Here is a 13,470-nt window from a genome sequence, read left to right as displayed (position 1 = left end):
TCCTTTGTATAAGGAAATGGTCAGGCCACATCTTGATTACTGCATACAGGTCCAGAAGCCTCATTTTAGGAAGGATACAAAGCTACTGGAATGGGTACAGAAAAGGGCAATGAGATTGGTGAGGTGGAACAAAGGGGTGCTCTTCCCAAGGCACCCATTTATTCTACAAATTGCAGTGTCTGGAGACTAGGCACCCGCAAGATGGTCTGATTGAGGTGTTCTAAGGCTTTGAATGGATTGAGCAAGCTCAATAGTTGCATAATAGATGTGTGCTTTCAGCCAGCGGATGGTTGATTGCTGGAGCAAACTTCCACCTGTTGTTGTGGAAGTGGATAACTTGAAAAATTCAAGGAAGAACTAGAAACACTATTGGAAGGGATGGACAGGTGAAATGGGAAGTTTTTTGTTTTTTTTTTGGCTGATGCTGTCTAAGCTTCCTTTCTTTGTATCATTTGCCACTACTAATAACTAAAAGTAACATTTAATCACATTTTATCTTTTAAAAAACGTAATTACTGTGCAATAATTAGTATTAGTAGGAGCACATAATGCAAGAAAGCAAGCTTATAAAATCATATCACCCAAAAAACTACTATTGAACTCATCTATTAATCCACTCTAATAATTGGTATAACTCCAGAACACGGTGCCCCTTTGAAAATCACGTGCCTAACCTGCTATAGTTAGCGTTACTTAGGGTGTTTATCCCAACCTTGCCGCTGTTTTAAAATCGGGAACTCGTTTTCCTATTTTAAAACAGCTGGAAGAGGGGGAATAAACAACCCAAGACCATGGCAGGCTGAAGGTGCACCATGTTCTGGAGTATAGCGTAATAATTTGTCTAATTCTTAATTAAATTTATTCATATTATATCTCTATAACACTAAATGGAAGTTTGTTCCAACAATCAAACAAAATTTAATCCCAGGGGTCCTGAGCTGGATATCATCATCATTCTTTTTCTTTGTGATTCTTTCTCTCTCTCTCTCTCTCTCTCTCTCTTGGGATAATTCAGAAATTTTTTTTTTTTTTTTTTTGGCTGGTGCAGCATAAGCCTCAGGCTTCCTTGCACCATATGGCTGCACCAATAATAATAATAATAATAAAATATATATATATAATAATAATAATCTCTTGCTGAAACAATCTCGTGTGCAAATTTCTGCACATCTATACTATAACCATCCATTTTCAATTTAAATTTACATCTGTTAAACCCCTAGCATTGTTGCTGTTGTGGATATTATTGCATCAGGCAATCATGTAACCAATCACTGCCTGCAATAAAGATATTTATTATCTCATTAGGCGTATCAATCATGAAAGAGTAGGATAGCATCTGCACTTAAATTAATCAATCAGTTTAAAATTTAAACATTAAATATAACAAACATTTCAGTCAGGTCTCTTCACAGATGCCTAGTTTCCAGATACTGCCATTTGCAGAACTGAAGTCTTTCTTGGAAAGAGTACTCTTTTGTTCCCCTCATTAATCTCATTGCTTTTCTCTGCAATATTTCCAACAGTTCCACATACTGTTGGAATTAAAGAGGCTTCCAGACCTGTATACAGAACTCAAGATGCAGCCTAACCATTGCCTTCTACAACAGAAAAATCACTTCCTTCTCCCTGCTGGAAAAATTCATGTGTACCACTGAGAGAACTGCACGAGTTATCCTAGTAGCATGTCTGCACTGATCAGAGAACTTCATTTTGGACTACACAAAGATGGCCAAGTCTTTTATTTTTTTCCTGATATGTGATTCTGGTATTACTGTTTCCCATATGCAGCATCTTGTATTTTTAAACATTAAACCTCAACTTCAACAATGTTAAACTGCCACTTCTCAGCCCATCTGCCTAATTTTTACAGCATCATAGATTTCTCTGATTTCGTTTATTAACAAAGTTGCCAACATTCATAGTATCTTGATATGTCTTCTTCAATATTGTTAATAAATATAAAAACAATAAAGGTTCTAGCACTGAATTTGAGGAACTCAGTTGATAACATTAGTCTAAGAAGAGGAAGAGCAGTGCCCATTAATAGCCGCACTTTGCTTTTTGTCACTCAACCATTCCTTTATCAACAGCAGTAACGTGCCCCTAATGCACAGTGCTCCGATTTATAAAACAGTCTTTGATGTGGAACAGTGTTAAATGCTTAGCTGAAATCAAAGTATATGATGTCAAAATTATTTTTTGCATCCAATTCCTTTGTTACTGTGTCATAATATAGCCAATCAGTTTGGCCAAACAATATCAATCCTAAATGAACCTATGTTGTGATTGTGACATAACAGCATAGATATTGTTCAAGGTTTAGACCTAAATAGACTAGTGGCAGAGAAGAAAATGAGTGAAGTGATTATAAATTAGCAGGAGACATGGAATCCTACAGCAAGTACAAACTAATCTGCAAGGTCAGTTTGTACTTGCTGATGATGAGAAGTCCTCGGTGAAGAATGCAAAGAAAATTAGCAAAGAATTCTTTGCTTATGTTAAAACTAGGAGAAAAGGGATGAACAAATATTGGCCCACTAGATATGGATGGAATAATTATTTATAATCCTCTTCAGGTTGCTGAAAAAGTAAATAAATATTTTGCATCTACATTCATGCATGAAGAGTTTAAGGATGGGAACAGCATAAGTATACCAAGTTATAACCGGGATCAGTGATTTGGTGATAACAAGAAGAAAGTGAAAGAGAAATCACTGAAGGTAAAAGAAAATTAGGCATTCGAGCCTGATAGAATTACATTGAAATATACTAAAAGAAGCAGCAAAACAGGTAATTAAAGTAATTACTATGCAATAATTAGTATTAGTAGGAGCACATAATGCAAGAAACCAAGCTTATAAAACATCACCCAAAAAACTACTACCAAACTCATCCATTCCTCCACTCTAATAATTTGTCTAATTCTTAATTAAATTTATTCATATTACACATCTCCATAACACCAGATGAAAGTTTGTTCCATTGCTTAATTAATTACAAGAGCATCTTTGGATTCAGGAGAGGTTTCTATATTAGCATTAGAAGAGGCATATGATGCAAGAAAGCAAGCTTATGCAGCATCAGCCAAAAAAACCCTCCCAATTCACCCTTCCATCTGTTCCAAATGCCGGTCCAGCTCAGCCTTAAATTTATTTAGGCTATTAGTTTCCACAACAAAAGATGGAAGCCTGTTCCACCAATCAACTACCTGCTGGAAAAGGCAAATTTCCACACATCTATTCTACAACTATCTTTCCTCAATTTGAAACTGTGCCCCTTCAGGTTCTTAGTCTGAGAAAGAGGAAGAATCCCATCAGCATTCAGTGTGCTCAATCCATTCAAGGCCTTATACACCTTAATCATATCACCTTGCAAGTGCATACTCTCCAGGGACTTCAATTTGCAGAACTTAAGCTTTTCTTGGTATTGTTATTTGTTATTTGGTTTTTAGGAGCATTAGCAACTAAGGCCATATTGCTCTGGGATATGCGGGTGGTCATTCCCTGACCTTTCCGCATTCTCCGTATTTGGTGGTGACAAGCTTGAACCCCGGTCTAATCAAGAAGCGTGTGCTACGCACTGCTGCTCCTTCCCACCTGGCTACGGAGGCACCCTTTCTTGGTAAGAGCACCCATTTGTTGCCCTTCTTTGTCTCGTTCTAGCAATTCTACATCCTTCCTAAAATGAGGCCTCCAGACCTGTACACAGTACACCAGGTATAGCCTGACCATTGCCTTGTATAACGGGATAATCACTTCCCTGTCCCTGGTGGCAAAATTATTATATATCATTGACAAGACTCCATGACCTGCCCTGGCAACCTGTCTCCACTGCTCAGCGAACTTCATATTTGACTGCACAATTACCCCCAGGTTTTTTTCACTTTCCAATTCCCTGAGTGTATATTTATATTTGTCAATTTTAAACTTCAGTTGCGACTTCTCAGCCAATTTTCCCAACTTATCTAGATCCTACTCCAACATGTAGCATACATGTTGGAGTAGGATGCAGACAGTATGTATGCTACATGTTGGAGTAGGAGTAGACAGTATGCTACTCCAACTTATCTAGTTGGAATAGCATATTGTCTTTACTGTCATTAACAACCCTGCCAACCTTTGTATCATCTGCAAACTTGTACATTAAATCTGATATATATTCATTAAAATCATTGATAAATATACAAAACAACAATGGGCCCAACACCGATCCCTGGGGAACTCCACTAATAACATTTGTCCACGAAGAGCAGTGACCATTGATTACCACTCTCTGTCGTCTTCCACTCAACCATCCCTATATCCATAGTAGCAACTTAACCCTTATTGCCATATCTCTCCAATTTGTACAGCAGTCTTTCATGTGCAACAGTATCAAAAGCTTTCCTGAAATCCAAGTATATGATATCAAAATTATTTTTGGTATCTAGTTCCTTTTTGATCACATCATAGTATCCAATCAAATTGGTCAGTCAAGACCTCCCGTTAACCAGCCCATACTGTGTCTTAACTATTACTGCAGTCTTGTCTAGATGATCCTGCAATGCTTCTTTAACCAGTGATTCCATTATTTTCTCCGGAACACAAGTTAAACTAACAGGTCTGTAGTTACTTGTGTCACCTTTTGAACCCCCTTTGTGAATTGGTGATACATTTTCACCCCTCTAGTGCATGCAGACCTCCCCTGAGTCAAAGGAAGCTCTCATAATTATGGCTAAGGGTTTGCTTACTTCCTTTGCTGCCTCCTTTAATATAACTGGATAGATTCCGTCCACCCAAGGTGCCTTCCTTATGTTTAACTACAACAATTTCTCCTCCACTTTGCTCTCGGTTATTACAAAATCACTTAGCTCCCTTTAGCATTTGATAAACTTCTGGCACTCCCCTCATTGAATAACTCCTCGTGTGTGAATGTAGATGCAAAATACTCATTCAGTTTATCAGCTACCTAAGCATGATCATCAATAGTCAACCCATCTATGTTAAGTGGTCCAATCTGATTCATCCCTTTCCTTCAAGAGTTTACATAAGTAAAGAACTCTTTGCTGTTTTTTTTTTGAATCCTTTTCCAAAGATTTCTCGTAATCTGCCTTCGCCTGCGTAACCTCCTTTGTGACTTGATTACAGACTAGTTTATACCTGCCATAGGCTTCTGTGTCACCTGATACTTTATATGCATCCCATGCATTTTTCTTCTCTGCCACAAGCATTATTAATTCATCTGCCATCCATTTAGGCTTAAACCTTGAACAGTATTTCTTAGTTGGAATGAAAAGTAGCCTTCAAAATTAAGTCCCAGAAGGCTTCTGATTTTGAATTAAACGTTGGTATCATCATCAGTTGATCCCACTGTATAGAATTTAAAAACTGCCTGAGACCTCTGTAGTCACCTTTATGAAAGCAAAAACCCTTCCCCTTACCCCTGATAGTAGTTATATCTTCAAGTAATTCCCACATCAGTACATTGTGATCACTGTCATCCAATGGTTCCTTTATCTGCAAATTCTTAATGCATGAATAACCACTGCTGATAATCAGATCAAAAGTATTACTCCCTTTGGTTGGCTCTCGAATATATTGCTGTAGAAAACAGTCATCCAATAAATCCACAAAAGCCTCGTTTGTGTGCAAGTGACCAATCCACAAGTTCCAGTCAATATCTGGAAAGTTAAAATCCCCCATTATAAGACATTCTGATTTACTGGTCCACTCTATTTCTCTGTGCAATTGCTCATTGTACTCATCAGATTCATTAGGCCTATAACACACACCTACTCTTATTTTTCCTTTCCCGGTGCTTATTTAACACCAAACAGACTCGACACTGCATTGTTCACCAACATCAGTTGGATGCACTTCCTTAGATTTTATGTGTTTCTTAACTAACAGCATAACCCCTCCTCCCTTCCTGTCCATCCTTTCTGTACACATTGTACTCCCCAAATTCCAATTCTGCACTGCTTATGTCTGTGTGACATCACCTCTCTGATATCCCAACAATATCTGCCTTTGATGTCTTGACTAGCACTTCAAGCTCATTGAATTTATTAACTATACTCTTAGCATTGGTGTACATGCAAGTATACATGCACCTGTTTCTACTCTTAGTTACCCTAACACTGCCCATGTATTTACTTGTTCCACTATGACTCCCAGCAGTCCCGGAAATCCCCACTGCCTTGCTTTCCAGACTGCTGCTCAATTGCATTTCAATAGAAGCAGTGCAAGAATCACTTTCGCCTGTGCCAGTGGCTACTTTTAATCTATTAGTCCATATATCTCCCCAAGCTAGCAATTTTCCGACCCACCTAACTCTGCATCGATAGCATCAGCAAATATTCTTGCACCCTTTCTATTTAAGTTTACCCCCATCCTGTAGAAGCAGTCTCTCCTGTCAACAAGCACAGACCAGGCTGAAAAAAAATTGTACCCTTTGAGCATTGCACAATCTCGCCAGGGCTGAATTGATCTGCAAGGTCTCATCATATATATTTCCTCCTATCAATGTCTGGGCAGAATTGCAGACACTTTCACATTGAACCCTAACTCGCAACTTTTTTTCAATATTGACCTGAATTTATTGAGTAAATCCTAATTGAACCCTAACTCGCAACTTTTTTTCAATATTGACCTGAATTTATTGAGTAAATCTGCAGATCTCTTACTCTTAATGTCATTAGTTCCAACGTGTACAACAATATCTCCTTTTGTGCCCTTAAAAAATGATATCTGCTCTACAACATCAACTTTTGCTCCTGGCAGACATAACCTGGTCCTTTTTGCATAATATATTCCACCTATCCTTTTTGCATAGTATATTCCCCGTCTCCCTGACAATCGAGTCACCAACAATAACTAGTTCCTTTGGGACCAGCGCATTCTGCCTTGGAGATTGCCACTGTGTTGCCTGATGCTCAGGAGTGAGCACTGTCATTCAGCTGGGCAGCTGAGAGCTTGATGGGCCCCTCATATTCATTTCTTCAAGGGCCTTTACCCTACACCTCAAGCTTTCATAGACGCCCATCAGAACGTTGAGTTTGTGCCTAATTTCTTGACACTCTAGACACCTAGCACACACAAATGCTACTAAACCTATTTATTATCTCTGTAAAACACAATGTAGTATGTTAATTAACGAAGAATATGGTAAAAATTAAAAATACGTATCCCTTTAGAGCATCCAAAAATCTAATGACTGTTGTCTTCCGAAACTCTATCACCCTCCAATATATTGGAGGTGTGCGAATGGATCTCCTATTCACAAAGGAGGATCAAAGGGCAATGTGAGAAATTATAGATTTGTAAGATTTACTTCTATTCAAATAAAAATAAGGTAGTGAAGCCATTCTATTGCAGGAAGAGTTAGAAAAATTAAGATAGGATGTGTGCAGTGGCAATCAGAGGTGTAGCTAGGTTTTCGGCGCCTTTGGCAAATTTGTGGCTACGCGCATTTTTTAGATAATTGATAAAATCATAATAATTAATAAGTACAGTCAGACCTCTGTTTAACAAATTTCTTTATAGTGAATTTTTCTATTTAGAGATAAATGTTTTCTTTTTACCGAATTTTTTTTAGAATTCGCTAAAAAGAATTTTATGCTTTACTGAATTTTTTTGAAATTTTTTATTTCTTTGTTCTATGGAAACAAAAATTTTCCATATAACGACTGCATTACGAGACTTAACTGGGTACACATCGTTCACGCCCATGGCCGTCAAGCAAGCAATAGTGCTGTTGTGACGTCCGAATTAAAAGATAAAGAGATTACCATCTGCAATTCAGTGGGACCCGTAAAACCTATCTGATTACATGTCCCACATACTGAGAAGTCGAGCTGGTCAACTACTTTCTGTGCATCCATAGCCAGTGGGCAGACCAAGGTGTATTAAACATCCGGACAATAGGCTCTGGTCAACCTTCTGTTGTAAGCACCCTGTTAGAGATTTAGAAGAGAGTGGTTTTCCTTTATCCCAACAAGAGGTCATCCGTTGTTTCGTGGAAGTGAAACGGCACCGTTTCAAAGCTATTGGCCTATCATCGAGCACAATATGAGTTACAGAGGAAATGATGCCTTCCACACTACTATTGTAGTTTTTTTCTTAAGAATTATCTAGGGTGTATCCACACCAAAATTATATAGATATAAAAAACTCTTACTTTTAACATATTATGCCTTGTTGCATTTAGTTATTTTAAATTATTTCACTTCGTACTTTTGTTGCTAACAAATTAATAAATTCATTCTGAATTTCTGGAGATAAATAATTAGTGTGGAGTTTAATATGCAATTCCAGAGCATTTTTCATACCAACTTCAAATTGGCTGACAAATTTTATCAAGTTTAAAAATACGTCACAATTTTTTTCTTCGGTATCGATATTACTAGCATGTCCACGAGATACCAAATTATTTTCAGCCAGAACAATATACATTTCAATATTATTTTCAATATATGATGCCATTTCAAAATTTCTCTTCTTAGTGCTGCTTGTGCAGAGTGGTCAATAAGTCTATCCTTTTTTAAGACCCTTTTCTAATAATTTCTATTTTGTGAAATTGCTTGTGTTGTAATGAATTCTCATGAAAAAGAATGTTTGGATTTATGTTTCCAATCCTCAAATCCATCTAAGCTGCAAAATGGAACATTATTTGTGCCAGATACAGATAAGAGGCATGGAAAACAATATATTGCACTTTGTTTTTTGCAATAAAATAACCATTTCCTCTCTTTTTTTTTCAATACCTTCATTTTTGTATTTCCCCGAATTGTTGAAACATCCGCCATTAGTGACAGGATACGTATTTAAGACTATATGTTCGGGACCGTGTTGCACCATAAGAGATCTGTTTTTGTGGGCATTAAATTTAAAATAACTTCAACTGTTTGAGCTTTTTCTTGGACTTCCATTTCAGTGGCATCGTCATTCGTTTCATCTTCATTTGAATCATGTTCGTTTGGAGTGGCTTATTGTAATCAGGTTTGAAGTAGCTTATTGTAATCCAGTTTTGCAAACTAGTGGAATGTTTTTTTTCTAATATCCTCTTTAAGCAGTCTTTCTATGCAGTACCGATGTCCCCTTTTTTCCTTTTGTGGCTTGTCTAAAATTAATTTGGCCTTTGTTTTATTTAAATTATAAATCACAACATTCATGATTACCTGTTTATATAGCAATCATGTTCTCTATAACTTATAACCAGGGGCTCACATCTGGTGAGTATGGGCTTGGCACACTCAGGGTCCTAAGCTGGATATTATCATTCATTCTTCTCTTTCTTGATGATTCCTTTCGCTCGCTCTCTCTCTCTCTCTCTCTCTCTCTCTCTCTCTCTCTCTCTCTCTCTCTCTCTCTCTCTCTCTCTCTCTCACTCTCTCAGGGTAACTTCGGAATTTTTTTGGCTGGTGCAGCATACGCTTCAGGCTTCCTTGCACCATATGGCTAATAATAATAATAATAATAATAAAAAAAAACTTATTCAGTTTGTACACAATGCACGAATTGCGAACTACTATGCATTCGAGCATGAGCTGATGAAGCGATCGCCTGATTGGTCCTGTCAAAGTTATATTCTGGACAGTAAATAGATCTATGATGCTATGCAGTATGCAGTCAGATGTAAGGATGCATGCAGGCTTGAATCACCATGTGAAAATTAATTTTCACCCTCCCTATGCTGCCATCTTGATTCGACATCATCGAGGGGTGCCATTTCGTTAGCTAGCCTCGGGTGTCGAAATAGCTTGACACTGTACTGATGTAGTCTATCAGTGGCTCCCTTCTCCTGTCGGCGCCCTTGGCACCTGCCACAATGCCAAAGCATTCCTATGCCACTGGTGGCAATTGAGGTTTAACATTGGGAAGTGCTATGGTTCCAGCTGCTTCTTGAGTACTGTATACAGGTCTGGTAGCATCAATTTAAAAAAAAAAGATGTGTATACTTGGAACAGGGAAGAGAAGAGCAACAAATTAATCTATAACACAAAGGGGTACTATTACCACAAATGACTTCAGCTCTGCAAATTGCAGAGCTTAGAAACTAGCTATTTCTGTAATGCAAACTATGACTCTACTTCTTTCTTGGAGAACACACACAAGGAGAAATAACCTTAAATTGAAAAAATATAGATGAAGATATGTGTGTGAAAATTTGCTTTCAGTCAGAGAATAAGTGATTTTTTTTTTTTTTTTTTTTTTTTATGAACACCCCAAACACGAGAGGTATTAGAACCTATAGTACTTAGTACCGTGCTTGGTTAAATTGGATTGCTGGAACAAACTACCACCTGGTATTGTACAAGTGGATAGTTTGAATAAAATTTAGGAAAGAATTAGATCTTTTATTAGACGTGGATAGTTTTTTTTTTTTTTCCCATTATTTTCTTTATAACTCTATAATGGAAGTGAAGGAAGTATAGCAAATAGTTAATCACTTCTCTCTTTGATCCCTCTTTATCAATAGTATTAGTATTAATAGTGGCAAATGATGCAAAAAAGCACGCTTATACAGCCTCAGCCAAAAAAAAAAAAAAAAAACATTTCAGCTATCTATTTCCTCCAATAGTTTATCTAGCACAGTAGAGTGTCAGTTATCTGGACTAATTAATGTCAGATTACTTCCGGATAGTAAAATTTTCCAGATAATAGACTATAAGGTAAAATTAAATAAATAATGTATTAAGGTAAAAGAAAGACTTTAAATAGCATGAAAGAAAAAAAAAGAATTTATTTAATTAAAAATAACAATAAAAATTCGCACATTCACACATGTATGTATATTCGGATAGGTATTTTACTTTAAATTTTATGTGGAAAAAAGTTAAAATAATGTTTTAAAATAATGTTCAATCATTTTTTGTTTTGTTTGCTGCGACCTTTTTTTTGTGCTGCTAAATCTCTCAAGTTCCTTTAGAATATCAATTTGATTATATTGCATTCTTCTTGGTTTTCTGTCCATTTTAGTGCTGTTCTTTTTGTTGACATTTTACAGAGAAAAATAATAAATTGCACAGTTTTTGGCCAATATTATTCTTACCGAATTTGGAACTAAACTAACCATATCATGAAATGAAGAGAATAAAATATGTCAGGGAAAACTGGGTTCACGGAAGCGAATGACTAAACTCTATCACTCATGGTTTCTGAGAAAACTACAATAGTCCTAATCCAACATTTCCAGATATACCATTTGAAAAAAAAACAGATAGAAATACTCTTGTAGCATAATAAACATTTGTCAAAAATACTACCATTAATAAAAAGAAGGAGGAGAAAAATCAGCCTTTCAAATTGTTCTGAATAACTGATGTTCCGGATAACCGACGTTCTTTTTTTTTTTTTTTTTTTTTTGATTTGGTAGTTGTTGGCGCATCGGCTTCTGTGGCCATATTGCACCTCCCAAGGTTTTTGCAGTACTTTGATCCAAGCCCGAAGCGGGAATCGAACCCGCGACCTTTGGGTTGCCGGGCAGGTACTTTACCCACTCGGCTAGCCCGGTCGGCTTAACCGACGTTCTACTGTACTTATTCAGGCTATTAACTTCCATAACAACTGATGAAAGTATGTTCCAGCAATCAACCATCATTCCTCAATTTCAATTTATGCCTTCTTACGTGCATAGTCTGAACAACAGAAAGAAGCATATCAGCATTAAGTTTGCTGAAACCATTTAAAGCCTTAAACACACCTCAATCAGATCACCTCGCAGATGCCTAGTCTCCAGATGCTGCAATTTGCACAACTTAAGCCTTTCTTGGTAAGAGTAAGAGAGTCACTTTGTTCCCTTCACCAATCTCTTCTCTGTACCCATTCCAGTACCTCTACATCCTTCGTAAAATGAGGCCTCTAGACCCATATGCAGTACTCCAAGATGTCGCCTGACAATATCTTATAGAATGGGATAATCACGTCCTCATCCCTGCTAGCAAAATTTCTGTACATTATTAACAACTCCATGAGTTGTCCTGGTAGCATGTCTGCACTGTTCAGGGAATTTCACATCAGACTGCACAATTATCCCAAGGTCCTCTTCATTATCCACTACCCTGTGAGTATAGTACCACACAGTTTATATGTTACTCTGGAATTACTTCTACCCATATGCAGTAGCTTGAATTTATCAATTTTAAACTTCATTTGCCATTTCTCAACCCATCTGCCCAATTTTTCTAGATCTTGTTCCAGCATCATAGCTCATTAGTGTAATTAACCACTCTATCAACCTTTGTTTCAGCTACAAACTTTGACAGTCAACCTTTGAAGTCTGTCATGCCCTCATCAGTATGATTAATATACACAGAAAACAACGAGCCCAGCACCGAACCCTGTGGGACTATGCTAACAATTTTAGTCTACGAATAGCAGTGGCAAACAAGATGGCATAGCTCAGAGAAAGGCAGAGAGACTATAGATTCCTGCCCTCCATCTCTGCTGCCAACTTTAGAACAAACCATGGCTGCAGTTCAAACTTAATGCCTCTTTCTTACTCATGAGAGAGCTTAATGTACAGGCTGAGTCAGTTTGGTTTAGTTCCCTCTGGTCTTTGCTCTTGCGGGGAAATGGAAACGAGTGCCCATGTCATGCTTAACTGTGCAACTATGTTGACTTAGAGAGCTGAGCTAAAGGGTGAGACACCTTTACTTAATGAAGATAATTTGCCTTTCTTGTTTCATTCAAGAGAAAATTTTATTTTATTCTGCAAATATGCAGATAAAGTTTTTAAACATAGGAGAAATGTAATTCGTGAAAGGTATGCCTCCTAGCAGCTAGAGATGACAGCCGGAGGCACAGGAAACTTGTTTCCTGTGCTGAAGGGCTAAATGCATGTCAAAATTTTTAAAATTTTATAGTTATTGACTTTACAAGGTTTTTTTGAAGTCATATTCAAGATAAGATGACAAAGTTTTAGATTTTAAGTTTAAATGTTTTAAAATTAAGGTACATATATTGTTATGTTGTATTGCTGAATATATAAATCAATGCAAAATTCCCATTTAATTATCAGAGATGATTTTAGTGCATATGGACTTATTGCCCTGGTGGCACATTTAAGGGGTTTATGTTGAATATGATGATAATGAACTTAATCATGGTTTGACCACATTCTCAGTTTTTTTAATAAAATACAAAAAATACAAATTTACTTTTATACTTTAATATCATTATTCGATCAATTTATATATTAAAAAAATAGTGGCTGCCGTGTTCCTTAGAGAATATTACCAAGAACCTTTTGCACAATTTATACATCAGCTACAAGATCTTGCAATGAATTTTGGATGGTTCAGGCACCTGACTTCTGTGCCACCAGTATACAATGGTTTCTAAAAATTAGACTCCTCATTTATGTTCTTGCAAAGGAATGCAACCACAATTAAATATAATTGAAGCAACGCAAACAAGATTGGGTGGTGAGGGGTTCATTTAATTTTTTATTTACAATGATTAAAAATTTAAGTAAAATTTTAGTACA

At 36.8% G+C, this 13,470-nt stretch overlaps 1 protein-coding gene across 2 annotated transcripts in view; it reads right to left on the bottom strand.

Annotated features, from left to right (window-relative positions):
• LOC150081121 (ubiquitin carboxyl-terminal hydrolase 24-like) overlaps window positions 1–13,470 on the bottom strand; it is a 908,750-nt gene that overhangs the window by 381,930 nt on the left and 513,350 nt on the right. The gene's annotated exons all lie outside the window — the stretch shown is intronic.

Source organism: Mastigoproctus giganteus, chromosome 9 (assembly GCF_048544385.1).
Source record: "Mastigoproctus giganteus isolate SK-2022 chromosome 9, ASM4854438v1, whole genome shotgun sequence".
Taxonomy (NCBI): domain Eukaryota; kingdom Metazoa; phylum Arthropoda; class Arachnida; order Uropygi; family Thelyphonidae; genus Mastigoproctus; species Mastigoproctus giganteus.
The sequence above is the reverse complement of the archived record's forward strand: the minus strand, read 5'-3'. Positions and strand labels throughout refer to the sequence as shown.